The sequence below is a fragment of the Canis aureus genome, chromosome 12, assembly GCF_053574225.1.
Source record: "Canis aureus isolate CA01 chromosome 12, VMU_Caureus_v.1.0, whole genome shotgun sequence".
In the NCBI taxonomy this organism is placed as follows: domain Eukaryota; kingdom Metazoa; phylum Chordata; class Mammalia; order Carnivora; family Canidae; genus Canis; species Canis aureus.
The window spans coordinates 21,310,425-21,330,721 of NC_135622.1; positions in this window are offsets into that span (position 1 = coordinate 21,310,425).

Sequence of the window (20,297 nt, forward strand, 5' to 3'; positions counted from 1 at the left end):
AGTGCTATACGTGATTATCACTTTTCTTTGAAATAAGAGAATGTTGTGATAGGGATATCACTTCCGTGGGTAGGGGTGGACAATGGTTTGGAAAGATGGTCGGAGACTTGGAATTCAAGAAAATATTGGAAGACTATTGACAAGAAATTTTTCGTTCATAGATGCATTTTTTAAAGTTGTCCAGAATGTAAGGATATTTGTGCAAGTCGGTGCTTCTCATAATTATCATTGCTCTCAATAATCATGTGAACAAAATAATTGTCTCTGTTGATATTATTCAGCCTCTATTCTCTATCACTCCATGTTTAATCAGTGGACTCATGAAAAAAGGTGGCTGCGGTGACAGTGAGGAAAGTTAAGCATAACCTCAAAAACATGGATTTTTCACTAGGCTGATCAGGTAACTGCCACTGCTGAGTACTTTATCTGCCCGCAGCTAAAATTAATGTTACATCACAATAGTCTCATATCCCAAGGCACTAACTGACAACTCATGGCAGGTCAATTACATGAGACCTCTTTTTTCATAGACAAGGAAGTGATTTATTTTCACTAGAATAGATATTAAATTATGCACTATGCAGGAATACAGATTTGCCTTCCTTGTATGCTTTATATATTGGTTCCCCCTATGGATTTATTAGGTGTTCTATTTACAGTCATGGAATTCCCCCACAATAGTATTTCTAATCGACAAACCATTTTACAACCTATCAAGAATATTGGGATCTGTTCTTACTGGAATCTGGAGAAGATAGAGCTGGAGATAGCAGATTCTAAGAAGGGTTGGAAGAGATACTGTAGTGTGGTATAGGGGGAGGATTTTTGATTCCCTATATGGAAGTTGGAAAGCAGGGCTTTTATCCCTCTTATGGAGAAAATTTGATAGCAAAGCAGAGATCTCAAACCTGAAGTTGAGGGCTGTGTGCTCTTATTAACTGTGGAGAAGCCTTGCAGGTAAGCTATGCAGAGAGAGAACACTGTATTAGCTGAGTCATGGGAAGACGAACAATGTGCAGATTTGAGAACATAGCAGTTTAGGATAGAGCCAATGGTTGAAGGTGACAAGAGACTAGGGAACATGTTAGCATCATTTTAAGGAGTCTCAGAAATAACAGGGAAACATTTTGATGGAGGGCTTAGGTCTACAAACTCATCAGTTTGCCCAAGGCTTTCCTGATTTTAGTACTGAAAATCCCACATTCCAGGAAGAACTTCAGTCCTTAGAAGAGAAGGATATGTGGTTCCCTTATCTCCTGCAGATACTCTAATCTACTTGTTTTGGGCTACCCACCCCTTCTAACCCACTAGTGACTCTAATGGGCAGCCAGAGCTGAGGGTCACTGATGTACTGTTGAAGCTAGCGACCTGTCTTGGAGCTAGATTGTAGAGGCTCTTGAACTTTAGGTAAAGGTAATTATATATTGTTTTATAGGTATTTTAGAACATTATATTATTACATGGTTAACCCAGGAATGTTGGATTAGAGGAAAGGGAGGTTACTAAAGAATCAGACAGATAAAGTGGGCCTAAATTAGTGACGTGGTGGGAATATGAACATCTTCAAAAGGGAAGAGTTAAAGACCTTATACAAAAAAATGGGGGGAGAGGGGAGACAAAATGTGGGCTATCTTTTCCCTTTTTATTCTTAAAAGGTGGGAGGGATGAAGTCGGAGCAGGTAAGTATCATTATATAATGTCTTCCAACTTCAGGTTACTTGACAGGCAGGTCAGCTTAGAGACAAAAAATGAGGTTTTTATGATCTTTCATGACATGACCTTGCATTGTGATGCCATATAAGTCACAAACCAACACTACCCACTCATGACCTTCCTTTGCCAACAATCTGTTGGACGACAAAGATTTCCCTTGCATGTGTGCACTGGGGGTGGATGACATGCAAAAACATTTGAAAAAACTTCATCTGACTATGCAGAGAATAAGGGAGCAATGGCGCATTTGGGATGCATTTCTGAGTCAGAAAATATACTCACGTGTTCTGAAATACAGCAGCATACACAGGATTTCTCATTCATTTACAAGTATACACATGCACACATTCTTACACAGTCATACATGCACAAACATACACATGCTCAGAAACATACCTCTATGTCTTTTTAAAATCAAGCTAGCTGTGAGCAAAGAAGATTAGAAAACAAAATAGAAAGATGAAAGAAAAAGTCACCTTTGCTTTGTTGAATTTATAAGAAACCCTTTTGAGAAAGGTATTGATTTATTATCAGGCAAATAGTTTCATCTCCCATGAAATCCTGTAGACCCTATGGCAATTATTGAGGAAACTTATCTAATGGTCCCTTAGAGGTGTCAGGTGCCAAGATATCAACTTCTGTGATCAAAAGGGGACACCTAACCCTTTAATAGCTAATCACATTGTGAGACAACTGACTCTCCAGATTCCTCTGCTATAGAAAAAAAAAAATTATCAGTTTAAGCCTTGGGCAGAGACTGTCCTGCCTTTAAGGAAGGGACAAAAAGTTGCAAACAGGGAAAATAGATATTTAGTTAAATGGCCCTTGCAAGCAAATCAATGATTCTGGTTTGAGAGCAAAAATAGGAACAGAAAGAATTTATATACACATGTAAATACGAATATAGCTATATAGATGGATATGTAAATATGGATATAGATACAAATATAAATTTATCTAGGAAGAGAGAAAGAGAAAGATCCCAAATGTAGGTCTGGGACATGTTTATCTGTGTTCTGAAGGTAAAGCATGTGTTTTATTTGAAGAATTTTGAGAATAAGTTGCCTTAGGTGAATTAGATAACAATTGTTTGAAAGGTATAGAAATCAATGCCCAGAGAGGTGAGAAATGGTCATACACCATCATTAGTGGTCTAACCACTAAGACAATAATCTACCATAATCTGTCTACTCAAGAAAGAGTAGAAGAAGGTTACCAACAAAGCTATACTTAGAAAAAGTTTAAAAACTTCAGAACATTCTTTTAGCCCATTAAGGTCACCTACTTTTTATTGCTGGTGAATCTTTCTTGCATGGCTTTCCTTAGTAGAGCAGAGTGAGCAATGCAAGGTAGGGGCACTACTAAAAAATCTAGAATGTCTTCCTTACTGCTGTTATTGGTGGTAATTGCTATCTGACTTCTAAGCAGAGAGAGCTATGTGTGGACACACCTGGTATGACATACCATCACTCTCTTCTTCTTGGAATTTGTTTTAGGACCTGTAGCTTGGAGTAAGGTATAAAAAACATAGTATAGTTGTTAAAATTGATGTAAATAACAGTGTTATGAGAAGGTCACAGCTATGGGAGAGAATACTACAGTCATACCCAGAGGGCTCCAGTTCATCTTCACTTGGCTTTGTTTCTCATGGTTCTACTCACCTCCAATTTCCTAGTGATTACAAACACTTGGGGCTCCTCTTCATTTTCCTTTCTTTCCAAGGCTAGTTTTTATAAATATAACTGATTGATCCATGGCATCTTTCCTTCTAGCATTCTGTCATCTGACTGGCATATTCAAGGTCTCATGGTCATGGTTCTTTTGCTACACTCCCTATCTCCCTCAAACCTGTTATTTAAAAATCAGTGTTCTGATTTGAAGTTTATCTGTAACCTCAAAGAAAGTTTAATATCTAATGTGCTTAGAACATTAGTGAATGCTAATTGTAATATGCTTTTTCTCCTCTATCTGCACTTCACCTGGGAAAGTGCATGCTACCTATTTTAAGCCAAAGGATTGACACTTTAGGGAATTTTAGGGAGCATTCAATTCTGGTAGAGGAGATATTTTCAGTCAAGAGACTTTTAAGAACCCTGTAAATCATGCCAGTTTGGATGATATGTACTATGTTCATTTACCTTCCTCAAATACCTTAAATAAACAATGCCTATGCCTACCTACCTTCATATCCACTTCATAGCAGGGCAAAAGGGTGGCATATACGACTGGTGGACCTTTAGAGCTGTCTCCATTGCAACATGATTACAGTACTTTCTCAGTTGGCACCAAGGGGTGGTCCAGTGTCTTTCTTCTTTCTAAAAAGTGGTACCAAGGAGGAATCCAACCAGTACTGAGGGAGGTCGTCAGGAGCACAGACAAGTAGAAGAAAGGAGTAGATCCTGCACATTAACTCCCTCCACTGAGGTAAAAGGGTGGTTTGTCCATAGTCACATAATACAATAGGGCAGCCTAAGATCAAGGACATGGGGCTGTTGCCTGTCAGCCATAGACACCTCCATATACCTCTGCACTGTGTTCCATACTGTGTTAGTTCTTGGACAAAAGAGGCATGGCTCCTATCTTAAAGGTGATGTGGTTTAGGACAGACTACATAGGGAAGGACTATCTGTCCTACTTGTTCTTTTTAGCAAGTGCTCCACAAGGGTTGAAATTCCAGTCAAAATCATTGAAAGAAGCCCTGAGCACAAGTGACATAGAGAGACATACAAATGGAGTAAGTCCTGAGGATACACTTATAGTAATAGTAATGATAATTATCACTTATTAAACACTTTTATGTGTGTACATATCTCTGCATACACACACACATAATTTTAATCTTCAGAAAAACCTTGAATAATGAGTTTCATTATCTGATTTGACAGGTAAAGATCCTGAGTATTAGTGATTTGTCCAGGGTCACTCTAAAGAATGCTAGAACTAGCATTTGAACCCAAGTCCATTAATTTCCAAGTCCCTGCTTTTTCTTTTCTATATTTCCTTTCAAACAGATTCTGTGATCACAGGCTGATCCCAAGACTACTCATCAAGTGTAGCTAAAGTTAAGCTATGCCTCTGCACAGAGAGGAAGGAATAACCTCTGTGTACACATCACACTATGAGCTTTTACATATCATCACAGCAGCCAAGTCAGGGACTTGTTATTAAACCCCTTTTATAGATGTAGGAGTGAAGGTCTAAAGAGTTTCCACACTAATTCAGATGGTGAGATGAATATAAATGAAAGCACATGCTTTGTGAAGGCTACATGCTAGACCTGATGCTAACTTTCAAATTATCAAATCATGAGAGGGATGATACCAGAGCCAGCTCTCATAAGTAGATTAAAGCATTGTTCTCTGAAGTCCCATGTGGAAATGTATGTATTTTATTCATGAAAAAAAATCCTTGCTAATACATCATTAGCAATGATCAGTTTATCAAAATGCTTACCAGAAGAGCAGGCCATATGGGTCACAGATGTTTGATTGAAGGAGATGTAAACTAACATGCAATCATTCTAAGATGAAAAAGATTTATGAAATTAATAGATACGACTTTTTAAATCAGTAAATAATTGTGAATCTTCAATTAGTTGTTCAGTATATGCATTCATAGAAGGCCATTACTGATGAATGGAAACTATATGAAGCCCAAACGATTCTTTGCTTGTGAGGGGCTTCTTCAGGAGGATTATGTTTTCCTGAGGCTTTAAATGACATGAATTCTTTCTCTGCTTTCATCTCATGAAGGTGTCAGTACATTTCCAAAGATAACTCACTGGAGTTTCCAACTTGTCCTCGAATGTATCTAGACAAGTATTTAATGGTGTAATAAGCTCATGGCATGCTTAGCAGAAATACACACACAAAGAAACCCCACCAAAAATGGAATACATGTGCAAGTAATAGTGGGAAGCACTACATATTATTATTCTCCCTCATTCTTAAGGATTTAAAATGTCCACCATCTCATTAAATTTTTAAGAAGTCCTGTGGTAAAGAAACCAATTCCCCAAAACACACTTGATTTTAAGACCCTTTGGGTGGTCCTATTGGAGGAAATCCCCCCTCCTGTATTGTCAAGTTCTCATGATCTCAGTGGATTTCAAGCTCACTTTTCTCTTCAGGAAGTTACTGCTTTTTTTCTCAAGCATCTGATGATTTTTCTTGCAGGACAGATCTTTACTGAAGCATTTAGACTTGCACCTAAAAATCTACATCTGCTTATCTTTGTTTTTTATAAAGCTCCTGTGTATCAGTCAGTAAGCTGGCTCTAGGCCTTGGATATTATGTTGTAGGTTCTGTTTACCTGGCTTTTTCTAAGGTATTTTTTCTACCCATTCAATTTAATGTCATCTTTAGGATTGTTTGTGTTCTCTCATTTATTTTTCCTCTTCTACTTACTTACAAGTATTGCAATCAAATTCTATTAGTTTGGTGAATAGATTTAGAGTTTTAATATGCATATGTAGTTTTAAGGATGTGAAAATTAATCAATATGACCTCTTGCTCTGAACTCTGGATTTTATTTTAATAATCTACATCCTGTCTTATGTTGTCTAATCAATAGTTTTTAAAAAGTTTATCCATATGTTTTATAATTTCATTTGCTCCTCTTTGCTTCCAGTATCTTCCTTCAGTATTTAATTTCCTTATCAAAACACAATTTTTATAAGTTACTTTAGTGCAAATTTTTAGGCTAGTTTTCCCCTAGGAAACTTGAGAAGTTCTTTCTCTCTGTGTTTTGATATAGTATTTTATTGCCTTATGACTTCTGTGGTTTGCTGAGCTACTATCAGTATAAGTTAACTCCATTCCAGGAAATTCTATATGCAGTAGACAGAATTCTAAGATGTCCTCCAAGACTTCCAACTGTGATATATGAATCTCATATAATCCTCTCCCTGTGAGTAGGCAGGTTCTGTGACTATGATGGGGTAATACTCTGATGATTAGGTTATAATATATGGCAAAGTTGAAGGGATTTTACAAGTACGACAGGTGTCAAGTGTGTTGATTTTTAAGGTAAATAAAAGGGATAATATTCTGTGTGAGGCAGATCTAATGAGGTAAAAACTCATAAAAGATGTACTGAGACCTTCCTGAAGAGAGAGAGATTCTGTTAGCCTTAAAGAAGCAAAAAGCCATTTATGAATTGCCTATCATAAGGGCAATCCTCTAGGAGCTGAGGGCGTTTGTCCTATAGCAGTAAGGAAATGGAACTGAATTCTGCCAACAACATGAATGAGCTTGAAAGAGGACCCCGAAATCCAAGTGAGAAAAATACCTGGCTGACAACTTAATTTCATGCTTCTAAGATCTGACCAAAGGATACAGTTATTCTTTGTCTAGAAACTGGAAACTGTGAGATAGTGTGTTGTTGTTGTTTTAAGCCATTAAGATTGTGGTCATTTGTTACACAGCAAGAAAAAAAAAATGCATTTTTCTTCCACTTTTTTTTTTTTTTTTTTTTTAAGAGAGACCATGAGAGAGAGAGAAACAGAGAGAGAGAATGTATGCTAGCAGTGGGGGAAGGGGCAAAGGGAGAGGGAGAGAGTCTTTTTTTTTTTTTTTTTTAAGATTTTATCTATTTATTCATGATATATATATAGAGAGAGAGAGAGGCAGAGACACAGGCAGGAGGAGTAGCAGCCCCCCACAGGGAGCCCGATGTGGGACTTGATCCCAGGACCCCAGGACCACTCCCTGGGCTAAGAGAGGGAGAGAGTCTTAAGCAGGCTCAATGCCAAAGCAGGACTCATGAACTAGGCTGAAATCAAGAGTCAGATACTTAGCTGAGACACTCAGGTGCCCCTGAAAATCTCTTCTATAATGATGTTCTGCAATTTCATCACCACATACCTTAATGTGTCATATTTTGGAAACATGCTGTGCTTCCTAAACCTGATTATTTTTATTTTCCATAAATTCTAAAAAAGTCTCAGCTATTTTCCTATATGGAAACATATAAAAATATATAGGAAAATGGGGATCCCTGGGTGGCGCAGCGGTTTGGCACCTGCCTTTGGCCCGGGGCGTGATCCTGGAGACCCGGGATCGAATCCCACATCGGGCTCCCAGCATGGAGCCTGCTTCTCCCTCTGCCTGTGTCTCTGCCTCTCTGTCTCTCTCTGTGTGACTATCATGAATAAATAAATAAAATCTTTAAAAAAATATATATATATAGGAAAATGAATCTATCCTTATTCTTTCTTTCTGAAGATTAGCCTTTTTAAACCTTTTGTTATTTTCTCTGTATCCCTTAATATTGTTTATTAACATCACTTTATCTTTCTGTAACTTATTCTTTAAATTTAACATCCACTTTACTAAATCTATCTTCAGCTGTGCTATTACAATATTTAAAGAATCCACTAATGATTTAAAACTTCAAAGACTTTAGTTTTTATTTCTAGAAATTCTAATAGGCATTTTTTTCAAATATTCCTGTTTATTCACTAGCAGATTTCTCCCTCATATTTTACTTCTTTCTTTCATTTGTTAAATCATTGTAAACATAATTATTTTATATTTTATATCTGGTAAATTTGAAAAAAATCACTGATAGTAGAATTAAATTTACTCAGTATAGTTTCTGTCTACTCCTTTATGGTGATTTGTTTATGGGTTTTTAGTTTTGTACTTTGAACTCATGTGAGGTGGTATTTACCTGGATAATCTTAAGGGTTCTAGACTAAATGTAACCTGATATTTGTCTTTGTTTCTGCCTAGGTTGCTCTAGTCTCTTTTTATATGACTACCTACCATGATGAGTCCTGTATCATGCACTTCCTTGAGTGAGGTCAGGCCTGACTTAATAAATTCTCTGGAGAAAATGATTTTATTTTATTTTTCCTTATTAGAGCCTGGATTAAAATCTTCAAGCTTCCTTTTCCCTCTCTATTTTGAGACTATATTTTTCATTGTAAGCATCAAGAATTTTGCATTTCTATCAAAATCCTATTTCTATCTCCCCATTCCACACAAGTCCAATATTTATCTTCTGTCATTTTGAGGCCATTTAAGCTAAACCTCTTGATTAATGGGAGCGGAAGAGGTTTTTTGGGCAGCCAAAGCCTTAGCTTGACTACTCTGGTTTCTATTCTTTAAATCTCCCTTGGAAATTTCCCTAGTTTTTCAATTTCCTTACATCCAAATTTTAAAGTATGTAAAAGTTACATTTCTTCAGCATTTTGCATTATTTTTAGAGCAAAACATTATTTCTAATTATCTATTTTGTTATTTTGTTGGAAATAGATTTTTAGAAATGTCTTAAAGGTCAACTCAACCAATATATGGTGTTTGAATTCTCTAACTTCTAGTAATACTACCATTTGTTGAAATTTGGTGTGTACCAGGCAGTTGGCTAAGTGTTTTCATGCATTATTTCACTTAGTATTGCAAAAAACTCAATAATTTTAAAAAATTATTTACAATTCATAAAGAAGAAAAATGAGGCTCTGAGAGGTAAAGTGACTTGCACATGTTTACATGCCAAGGAAGCAATTTCAAAATCAGAATGCAAATGAAGACTTTTTTAAACACTTCATGGTTTGTTTGTTCCTACTGCATGGTCTTTCCTCCCTATAGCTTTGGTACCAGATGCTTACTCAGCTATTTCTTAACTGCTAATAAAAATGATTGGGTTTCTGTTTTTTCAAATACGTAATTTCATGCGGATGATACTTAATTCAGTATTAAGTTATATTGGTCATTCTTCTTTCCCCAACTACTGCTGAGTTAAAACGCATCTTCAGGTTTTGGTTTTAGCTTGAACTTCTGAGTTCACACCAGGTTGTCAGTACTTTAATACTTCAGGTCCACTGAATCTTTTTGCTTTTTCTATCCTTCCTTATATAAAACTTTTTGATTTTTTTCCCTCACCCTTTTTAGCCATTCCTCTCTGAATCTGTCCCAGTTAATATCACTTGAAAAAAAAAAAAGTGTCATCAAGAACTGACTATAATTCCCTAGGTATGAGATGAACAGTGATGTGTGGATTTGACTGACATTTCTTGAATCTAAATTCTTTTATTCACCATGTGTTAGAACTCTTTTAGAAAATCACATTTGCCACATTTTATTTTCCCTTTCTCTACATTTGGTCTGTATCTCTAAGTTTTTCCCATTGGAGCCAGCTCATATTTCAAAGTTCACCAATAAGTTACATGTCTTACAGCTAGAGACTATCTATGCCTTATTGAGACATTTTAACATTTTGGTAGATAAATGGCAAGACAAGCTTTGAATGAATGTCGTGTTAAAATTATGATATATTCTATAATGTGAAGTTGTGGCTTAGTCTGTCATTTGTTCATATTGAGGTAGATCAAGACCATCTTTTGAGTCAAAGCTTGGCTCTTAAGTGTTGGCAAAGAAGATGTCAAAGATGATTCCTAGGGTTTCTTGCTAATTCAGTGGGTGGGTGATAGTGATGATTGGACTCAGTGTAATATAACTGTATATTGTGAGATGTTTGGGTTGAGATTATATTTAATTCTGAAGTTCAGGAGAAATGTGAACTAGATTCATAGACTTGAAAGTTCTCAGTAGATAAGAGATAGGTTCATTTCCTATTGCTGCTATAATAAATCACCACTGATTTAATGGATTAAAACAATGTGAATGTATTGTCTTATAGTTCTAGAGATCAGAAGTTTGAGATCAGTTTCACTAAGCTAAAATCAAGGTATTGGCAGACCTGTATCTTTTCTGGAGGCTCAGGAGGAGAATCAGTTTCTTTCCATTTTACAGCTTCTAAAGGCTTCCCACATTCCTCAGATTGTGGCGCCTATCATCATCTGAAAAGCCAACAGCATGGCATCTACTCTTCTTCCCAATCTCTGATTCTGTCCTTACATTTTTCTCCTTTCTGGCCCTTTCCTCCCATGAGGCTGTTGTGATTACTTTGGGCCTGCTCAGAGAATGCAAGATAATCTCTCCATTTCAAGACATTTCACTCATATCTGAAAAGCCCTTTTGCTCTATAAGGTTCTGGAGGTTGCTCTCCAGGTTCTGGCGGTTAGGATGTGGCCATCTTTGGGAGTCTGTTATTCAGCCTACCATAGCAAGGAATTGAAACCATGGAACTATAATATTATACAAGGAGTACTTGTAGACTAGAAAATACAAAGGAGACAATGACTTAAGTAACACTTGTCTTTAATGAGCAACAAAAGAAAGAGGCCTTTATTAGAAGATCATGAGAAAGAGCACTAAGGAAGGTTGGAGGTAATCATGAGATCAGGGCATAACTATATACAAGGCCAAAGGGCAAGAGGTTTTCAAGAAAGAAAATGTAGTCAAGTGTGCTGATTCTTTAAAGATGTCAAAGAAGAGTAGCTATTATTTCACTTACTTGTCTATTAAAAGTTTCCTAAGAGTTCATGAAAAAAAGAATTTTTATGTTCAGAACTCTGCTATAGAAGGAAAAATCATAGTGTATTTTCAAATAATTTTCTTGAAAAAATAAAAAATTTAGAATGCTCTGACATTTACAGACTTATAACTTAGCAACCTGAACATCTGAACTATTCAGCACTGCTTATCCCCTCAAGCAGCATCTTGTAACAGAAAGATTTTGGTATCACAAGCACTCTTGTTTAAACTGCAGCTCCATCACAGAACGGCTATGTATCCTGGGCAGCATCCTTAACCTTTCTGAACACTTACTCAGTTTTCTCTCCTGTAAGTTGGAATAATAATATTTAATTTGCAGAATAATTCTTAGTATTCAAATAAGAACAATATACCTGGTACACAGCAACACTTCAATAAATGATACTATTATTATTACCACTTTGGAAATACCTCTCTCTCTCTCTCTCTCTTTCTCTCTCTCTCTCTATATATATATATATAATCACCATAAATAGAAACTATTATAATGTCTCAAGTTGTCCTGGATTTCAAATCAGAAGTGAGGCCAACAAAAATATGTGCATGCCTTAATAGACTTTAATTCAGGCCAATACTTTGTCTCCCAACTAATACACACTCCCTTTGGGAAGAACATCAAATGGGATGCCATTTTTGTTTTCTCTCATCACCAATGACATCAGCCATTGTTAGGATTCTTGGCAGATAAAATTTCAGAATTGCTCTGCCTTATATTCAAGTCCTTGATCTGCACCTATCCATCATCCATTGAAACATCACTCCTGCTCTCTATAGCTATCTCTGTCTCCCTCTCTCTCAAATAAATAATCAAAATCTTAAAAAAAAAAAAAAGTTAGCTGCAATAGGGACAAGGGGCTTCCCTGCATGTTCATCTGTGACTCCCAGCAACAGAGACAATGGTTTAAAAACTTTTTTTTATCCCATCTACCTACCATTAAGATTCCATTTGGCTTTTAAAGATGACCTCAAATGTTCCTCTTCTATGAAGGCTTTCCATGGCCCATATGCAGAAGTGATTACTCCTTCCTAAGTACTTAGCACAACACTCAGCTGCACCTCTGTTTAACACCAGCCTCTTTTGGCCTTGGATTTATGCTGATTGTTTCTGTGTATTATTTGTTTCCATAGTATTTAGAATTTCTCTCTGATCCCAAACTAGTTTTCTCAACAGAATATTGAGAAATATTCTGAATATTTAGAATATCTCAAGCCTAGCAGAGTGATAGCTATATGGTAGGAACTACCATATAGTAGTTCCTAGAAATGGGTAGCAGCCCATTTCCAGATAATTGTTGTTCAGCAAATACTTGTTCAAGTAGTAATTTTCCCTGTTAATGAAGAAAGTTGATAGGAGGGCAACAAGAGGTAAGAATTGCTCCTGTTCAGCCTTAGAATAAGGAAGCTTAGTAACCTAGATGGTTAATTCATCAGGATGATAATCAGAATGGTCTGTATACACAGATGCATTTTGCAAAAGGCAGAAATAGATCTGTCGTTTCACTCTGTTTTCTCCAAGACTCCAGTGGCATTGAAGAAAGCAGGTGAAACTAATTTAATGTTCTATTTAAATCTTTCAGGTATTTTTATTTGCCCGGAGCAAAATATCTCATTCAATAAAGGCATGTCAGGCCCTCAAATGGATGTTAGCCAGGTGAAAAGTTTGCCTGCATAGATAATGAGGCTTAAAGTTCTGAGTTTGCGGCTGTAGATTAGCACTGGATTCAAAGGATTGGGAGGGGAAAAAGACTGGGTTTGGAATCAGTAATAACATTCAGTTCTCCCCTTGCCCTGACACCTCTGGATCACAGAGCTCCTTGCAAATGAGTTCTCTCATTACAGACTTTTTGTTTGTTTGTTTGTTTGCATCTGAATGAGATGAAACTAAAGTCTGGTCAAACTCAGAATCTCACAGAGGCTAATTCCAGAATATGCACAGCACACATTTTTGACTAGAGACCTGATAGATTTGCAAGTGAAATGTTCTTTGGCCTTATACAAGAAGTGATTTTCATGAGACATTATGCTCACTTATGTAGGAAATAGAACCTGTTTAGCTCAGCAAAATGTTTTGGTTTGTCAAAGTCACATGACCCAAATAACATTTGCTCACAGGAATTAGGGAAAACATAGTCAGGTGATTATTTAGCTCTCATGTACACAGAAATCAGCAAATTATGATCTAATGGACTAATGACAATTTGTGCCTAAGCACATCTGATCCAAGGTCAATGCCAGAGGCAAAGTACTGCATTTCTGATATAGGCCAAAGGCAGGAAAAGAGACAAGAGATCAGGATACATGGTAAATATGGTACAATCCAAAATAATTCTAAATTTTGGAACATAATTAAAGAACAAAGCTAAGGTGTTACAGATTCATTTTTATTGAGTGGTGCCACCATAGAGACAACTAATTTGATGAATTTGAAAGCGGAGATCCAGATTAGAAAGTAGGACAGAAAGGGGAAAGGGAAGTTTGTGTTGGGTTCCTATAAATATGGGTCCAAAGTCTTTAGATTGGCATCATAATCTCACTCCAGCTACACTAACAATTTTAACTATAAATTCTTGCCTTCGTGACATTTATTCTCTAGCCAAAATAGTGAAACTATGGAAGTAAAATTACATAAAAAGGTTTGGACTAAAGATGTAGATTTTTGTGTTATCAATATAAGAGTCAAAGTAAAAGCAATGCATGCATGAGTTCAATCAAAAAGAGAATATAGTAAGTGGAGAAAAAGCTATCAGAATTATCCATATGTCTTTCAGCAGAGAGGAAAATTAAGGCAAGGAAAGAGTCATCAGAAAGAAAGTAAGCACAAGGAGAAAGTATTAAAAAGTGGGTGATCATTTGTGCTAAGTATAATAGAAAAACCAAGGAACATTGAGACTAGAAATTCCTGCTGGACTGGAATAATTGGAAATTAAATTTTATATCAAAGGCTTGTTACTGTAGTGGAGATAGGATCAGATTCACATAAAGTGAGGAGAAAATGAGAAGGAAGCAGTGGAGGCAGCTGAGCAGTGGAGGTAGCTGAGAATTTTAGTGTTTGCAAAAAGGAAACAGATGGGACAATAGTTTGAAGACTGATCTGGGATTCATACCACTCCTGTGGTAAAATTTGTCAGTAATGTATTCATCAAAAATGGTTTTCCTTTCAATAAGGAACCATTAAATGGTAGCAGCAGAGCCTCTTTAAAGCAGTACCCCACTGGTCTCTGCTCTTTGAAATAAAACATCAAATTAGGTTTGGAGGGAACTTTGATCTTCCTAAGACTTAAAGTTGCCAAATTATTCTGATTGTCCTTTAATCTCCTTTAAGTCTCTAATTTCTATTATTTGTTATAAATGAAATGCGTTAGTTGTCTGCTTTTCCCTTTTCATCCTTTGTCCCACAACCCACCCTCAACCCTAGTCTTCCAATTTCTTCCTGCCAATCTCCAATGAATCAATGGTGCAGAACAGAAAGCCAGGAAGCCAAACTTCCTTCTCTTCTTGCACTTCTCCCCACTTGCCATCTTTTAACTAGTCTTTCATAAGGATTCCTTCTGTGCCCTAAGCACAGACTCCATTACTTCTGCTTTTTCATCTCTTTAGGCAAAAGTGGAGGGTACCTCTCAGGCTTTCTTCATAGTTTGTCTCTTTATCCATCAACCAAATCTAAATTTGTTTCAGCGCCAGAAAAACTGAGTGCTCTATTTGAACAAAGGGTATCAATGCAATCTGTACTGTAAACAAGTTTCTTTAAAATGTGGGATCAAGGAGGAGGATGAATTTCAAAAGCCTGATTACTTTAGAGCCAATTTAGGGGAAGTTTTCTAATCCAAAAATTGGTTATCATTTATTGTCTGGGTATTTATTGTCTGATGCAGGCACTCATGGCTCCCAAGAATTCTTAAGCTGGGTTAATGGGGTCATGCTATGAATCTCACACTACAAAATGACTTGAGTCCAGTGAAATCTCATTAGGGTTAAGAATATTTATGGGATCCTTAATATTTTGATTTTTGTTTTCTGAAATTGATTTTATTTTATCTTATAATTTTAGTTCACCTAAATTTTGCATTCTCTACATGTGATATTAGAGTGTACTATTGACTGTTAGGGAAATTCAGTGTTGTATATCTCTCTCTAAATTGTGATACACTTAATTTGCAGAATTTTTATACTAAAAATGAAGAATAAAGACTATTTTGAATATTAAAAGAAAAGGTTTCCCTTTCAAAGCATTCTTAAAGGCTATGTGTGCCTTATACATGGTTGTGTCCTAGAGAAAGATCTGAATTCTGAGCAAAAAAACCTAAATCTTGGCGACTTCCATATTTGTCATTTGAAAACCAGGATACAATTATTGCTTTTTAAATGTATGCTATAATAATTCCTAGAAATATAAAATATTAATAATATTAAACTTCAAAGCCTATAAAAATATAATATTACCAGCATCATAATCAGCTCTGCAATTTCTTTAAAAATCTAATACAAAAGATTCAAAATATATTTCAAAAATTTTAATAGCAAAGATTTTATGAATAACAACTTGAAAATAAATTAAGAAAATGGCCATTTATGAAATACACCATATGCCCGGCAGAGAAATATATATATATTTAAATGAATTATCTTACTTCATCTTCTGTAAGAAGGTAAATATATGATGAGGTAAATATAATTTTTCTCATTCATTTTATAGATGAGGAAAAAGTCTTTGAGATATTAATTAGTACACTCAAATTCACTTAATGGATTAGAGAGAAGTGAGGATTCGAAGCTATGTCATAAAGTTGCTATTCATGTTTCATAATCAAATCTGAACATTGTTTCCTAAAATTTTCTTAAATGTGCAAACAAGAAATCTAGTAAAATAACAGATTGATTTGACTGGACATGTTAGTTAAAATAAATATCTGTATAATTATGAACTCAGTTCAAAATTGAGGAAGAAATCCAACAAATTAAAAGGTTCTCGGGGGTTTTCTGGGCATGAGTCTCTTTGATTTCCTGAGTATTGCTTGCAAAAATGAGCATCAGAAGATCTAAATGAAATGTATTAACACCAATCCTACTGTAAACTTATTTTGCTACCTAATTCCTGTTTCTTATTAAAATGTTCCAGTCTTCCTTCTTTATCCCTAAGATGGGTGTGATAAGGGCTGGCATATGCTAATCAACCAATTGGGTCCTATTCCCTAATTAAATACTCTCAGGTATATAGAGAGATGTAATTAGTAAGCATTTATTCATGTATTTGAAAGTACCACATGAAAAAAAATGTATCATTATTCTCACTACAATAATTAAATTCTACTTTTACTGGGGACAGAGAAGATAGAAGACAAGGATAGAAAGATAATGAGGATAAGTGGAAAGGAAAACAATTTATTCCAACTTAAAACCTATTATTTCCTTTAAGGCAGAAGATGTGGTGCAATGTAGTGGTTAAGACAGGTTTGAATGTGTAGGTTCTGCAACTTACCAGCAATGTGTTTTTGACAGAATATTTAACTGTTCTGTCCCTTAATTTCCTCATCCATAAAGTAGGATTTGTTATTCTTAAATGTAAAAGTTATAATAACCTCTAGCAAATAGGAAACCCTAGATATATTATCTATTATTAATATTTTATTTTCAAAATTATTCTGAAGATCTCTCTTTTGAATTTTTCTTTTTTCATAAATAGCTAAAGCATATACTGGCATCCAGGAAAATTAGATTTTAAACCCTATTTAATAGTAAAATAAGGCTCTTTGAGACAAGTATAAATTCAAGGAAATAATATTAGAACTTCTAAGTAGAAGTGTTCTTTTGTTTTGATCAATTCACTCATTTATCCATATTTATTTAACATTTATTGTGTCTACATGCCTGTTCCCCATTATATATGACAATCTTCAATTATTTCTCTCCCTATATGTATATGTCATTCCTCACATCAAGATCTGGAGTCTATTTCCCTCTCTTGAATCTGACTGAATCTTCTTTCACAAATAAAATGTAGAGGATACGTTGTGCCAGTTTCTCTTAGCTTTTAAAGTAACTGCCACTTTCTGATTCCTCTCTTTTGGAAGCTAGCTTCTATGTATGATGTTCAGCTAAGCTAAGATTCAGTGTAGTCAGACAAAGCCTAAGCCAGACATGCAGAGAAGCTATATGAAGACGAGAGATGCTCATCCAGTCCCTAGTGGTTCTAAGCATCCCAGACATGTGAAAGAAGCAGCAATCCTACCTTGCTAACCCTTCACATACTTAAAACTGTCCAGCTGAGTCCAGCCCAGTTTGCAGATTTGAGAGAAATCATAAATTATCTTAAGCTACTTAAGTATAGGGGTAGTTTGTTTAAACAATAGTAGGTAACCAAAACAATGCTATTAACTCAACAGCAGTAGCACATGAATAGTGTCCCTAGTTGTGAAGTTCTCAGCCTTCATTAACTAGTGATACAGATAAGATACACGTAAGAGGTGAAATAAGATGGAAAACAGAAGGGTCTTACATTATATTTCATGTATGGTTCTCATGAAGGTAGATTCAAACATTCAAATTTGTCAATATATCCAGAGATTAATAGTCTGTGTAAATAAGAATGCCAATTTAATAATATGTTCTACCAAATGAACTTGAATGTTCTACCCAGCACACTCATCATCTGTTCTATAAGCTACATAAATAGCCAATTTTATTATTTATTTATTTATTTATTTAAAGATTTTATTTATTTATTCATGAGAGACAGAGAGAGAAGCAGAGACACAGGCAGAGAGAGAAGCAGGCTCCATGCAGGAAGCCTGATGTGGGACTCGATCGCAGAACCCTGGAATCAAGCCCTGAGCCGAAGGGAAATGCTCAACCACTGAGCAAACCAGGCGTCCCCCCGAATGGTCAATTTATTACCAAAACATTGTATGGTGAGCATGGAACCCAGTAGAAGGAGGTAGCCCTATCCTCCTAATGGCAGAAATCACAAAAGCAGGATAATCTGAGATAAGCATGATAAGGAGGGGAGACTATGCACATTAATTTCTGTGAAAACCCTCACTATTTCTGGACAAGTGCTGGACATGCATTAAGAAAATCAAGCCAACTGATCTCTTTCTCAAGGCTTCAGTCTGCCCACTACCTTTAGTTAACAGTCTTTATCCAGACAGGATGTTCAACAACTAATTATGATTGGGTTAACTTTTCCCATTTGCTATGACTACATAAGAATGATTGATCCAAATATGTTGTCTTAAAACAAAATCAAGAAAACTGAGATGGCTTTGGATGCTCCTAAAATTCCCCTGTTTGATTTCTGGCTAGTCCTGAAGGTGACATTTCCATATTTTTGTTAAGCACATTTACACCCTAACTTTACTATCATTTCTCATGTTAGCTTGGATGCATGTTTTGGTAGAAGCTTTTATGCATTTTCCCAGGCTTCTTTATTGTTATTTGCCATAAGATTGTCTGAAATGTGGCTTTCCAGTCTGGATACTGAACTACCCTCGTGATCCACAGATTTCTCAGACCCCTTCACTTTTTTCCCATAGATGACTTCCTTTTTTCTTAGACATATTTATGACCCAAGGTTCTACTTCCAAGGTTTTGTCCCTTCTCTTTTCATACATACACCTTCTGAAATTGCACCCATCACAATAACATCTATGTTAACACCTTTTGTGTAGAAGACTTTCAGGTCTGTCTGTCCATCTTTATGTCTCTCCCCATTCCAGGCCTCCCAGGTAATTTTATTGTAGATTTTACCTGCATCTTAAAAATCAACATGCCAAGAATGGAATTCCCTATAATTTTCCAAACACCCCCACGAAGCTTTCCTTTGACTTCTTTATTTTCCATGAAATAGAACAGTTTTCTTTTTGTAAGCATTCTCTCTACCTATTGACATGCAAGTCATCATCCAAGTCTAGAATTTATCTCTGCATTGTTCAAATCTCTTCCATTTTCACCACTAGCATCCCAGTTAGGTCTTATGTACTCCTCTCCTAGGACTGCTGCAACAGATATTTAACTTTGCTCTCTGCCTCCTGAATCCATGAAAATTGCCAGACAGCTCTTCTTCGCTCCTCTCCAATTACTCACTACTTAAAATCCACCAGAGCACTTCTTGGTTTACCAAGTGAAACTCACATATTCAATTTGACTTTTCAGGCCTTCCATAAACATTTAATCTCATTACTCCCATATGTGTACCCTGTATTCTGAGCAAATTGGAATCTGGTGGTGTTATTAACTACATCACTTTTTTTTTTTTTCAGTTTTGTGTTTTTGCTCTTCTCTTTTTTAAAAGATTTTATTTATTTATTCATGAGAGACGCATAGAGATAGAGAGGCAGAGACACAGGCAGAGGGAGAAGCAGGCTCCACGTAGGGAGCCCAACGTGAGACTTGATCCTGGGTCTCCAGGATCAGGCCCTGGGCTGAAGGCAGGTGCCAAACTGCTGAGCAACCCCCTGGCTTCCCGCTCTTCTCTTCATGTACAAAGTTCCCTGCCTCCATCTTCCTACCTAAAAAAAAAAGTAACATATACCTTTCAGGCACACTGAATATACAGGCTCCTGGTAAAAATTTTCAAAATCTTTCCTACTTTCTTTTTGAATATTTATAGCAAATTATCTCTATCTTTTAAAGTATTACTTGCAACTTCAGTCATTTATGCACCAGATTACTCAATCTTGTCCATCAGGCTCTAGGATCCTTGAAGAAAGTAACTGTGCCTTATTCAATCTGATAGTCTTAATGATTTACACAGTGCCTGGCACATTGTAGAAGCTTAAAGATATTTCTTTAACTTGGAATAGAGCAGAGTTAAGTGGCCCACACGGGGATCAAGTCTATGACCTTAGTCTCATTATCACTGAAGCCTGGCCACAAGAAAAATATGAAAAGTGGCAAACATTCTTGTTATATTTAAGCTTTAATTAAAGTATATTTAATTCTCAAGACAAGTTCCAGTTTAGTGACCCTGAAGAAGAATAGAGAATGTCCTCTATTCATTAACTGAGCAGGGATTAATGCAAGTTCCTCTAGGAATTTCCATTTTAAAACAGTCAATATTTGCCCAAACTGAAAACAGAGATAAGTGCCTATAGATAGAGACATGGGGAGTCATGAAGTATTTTGATGTTAAATGCATTTGCATTTATTTATTATTTATTTGCATTTAAATGCAAGCCAGAAAAAGTT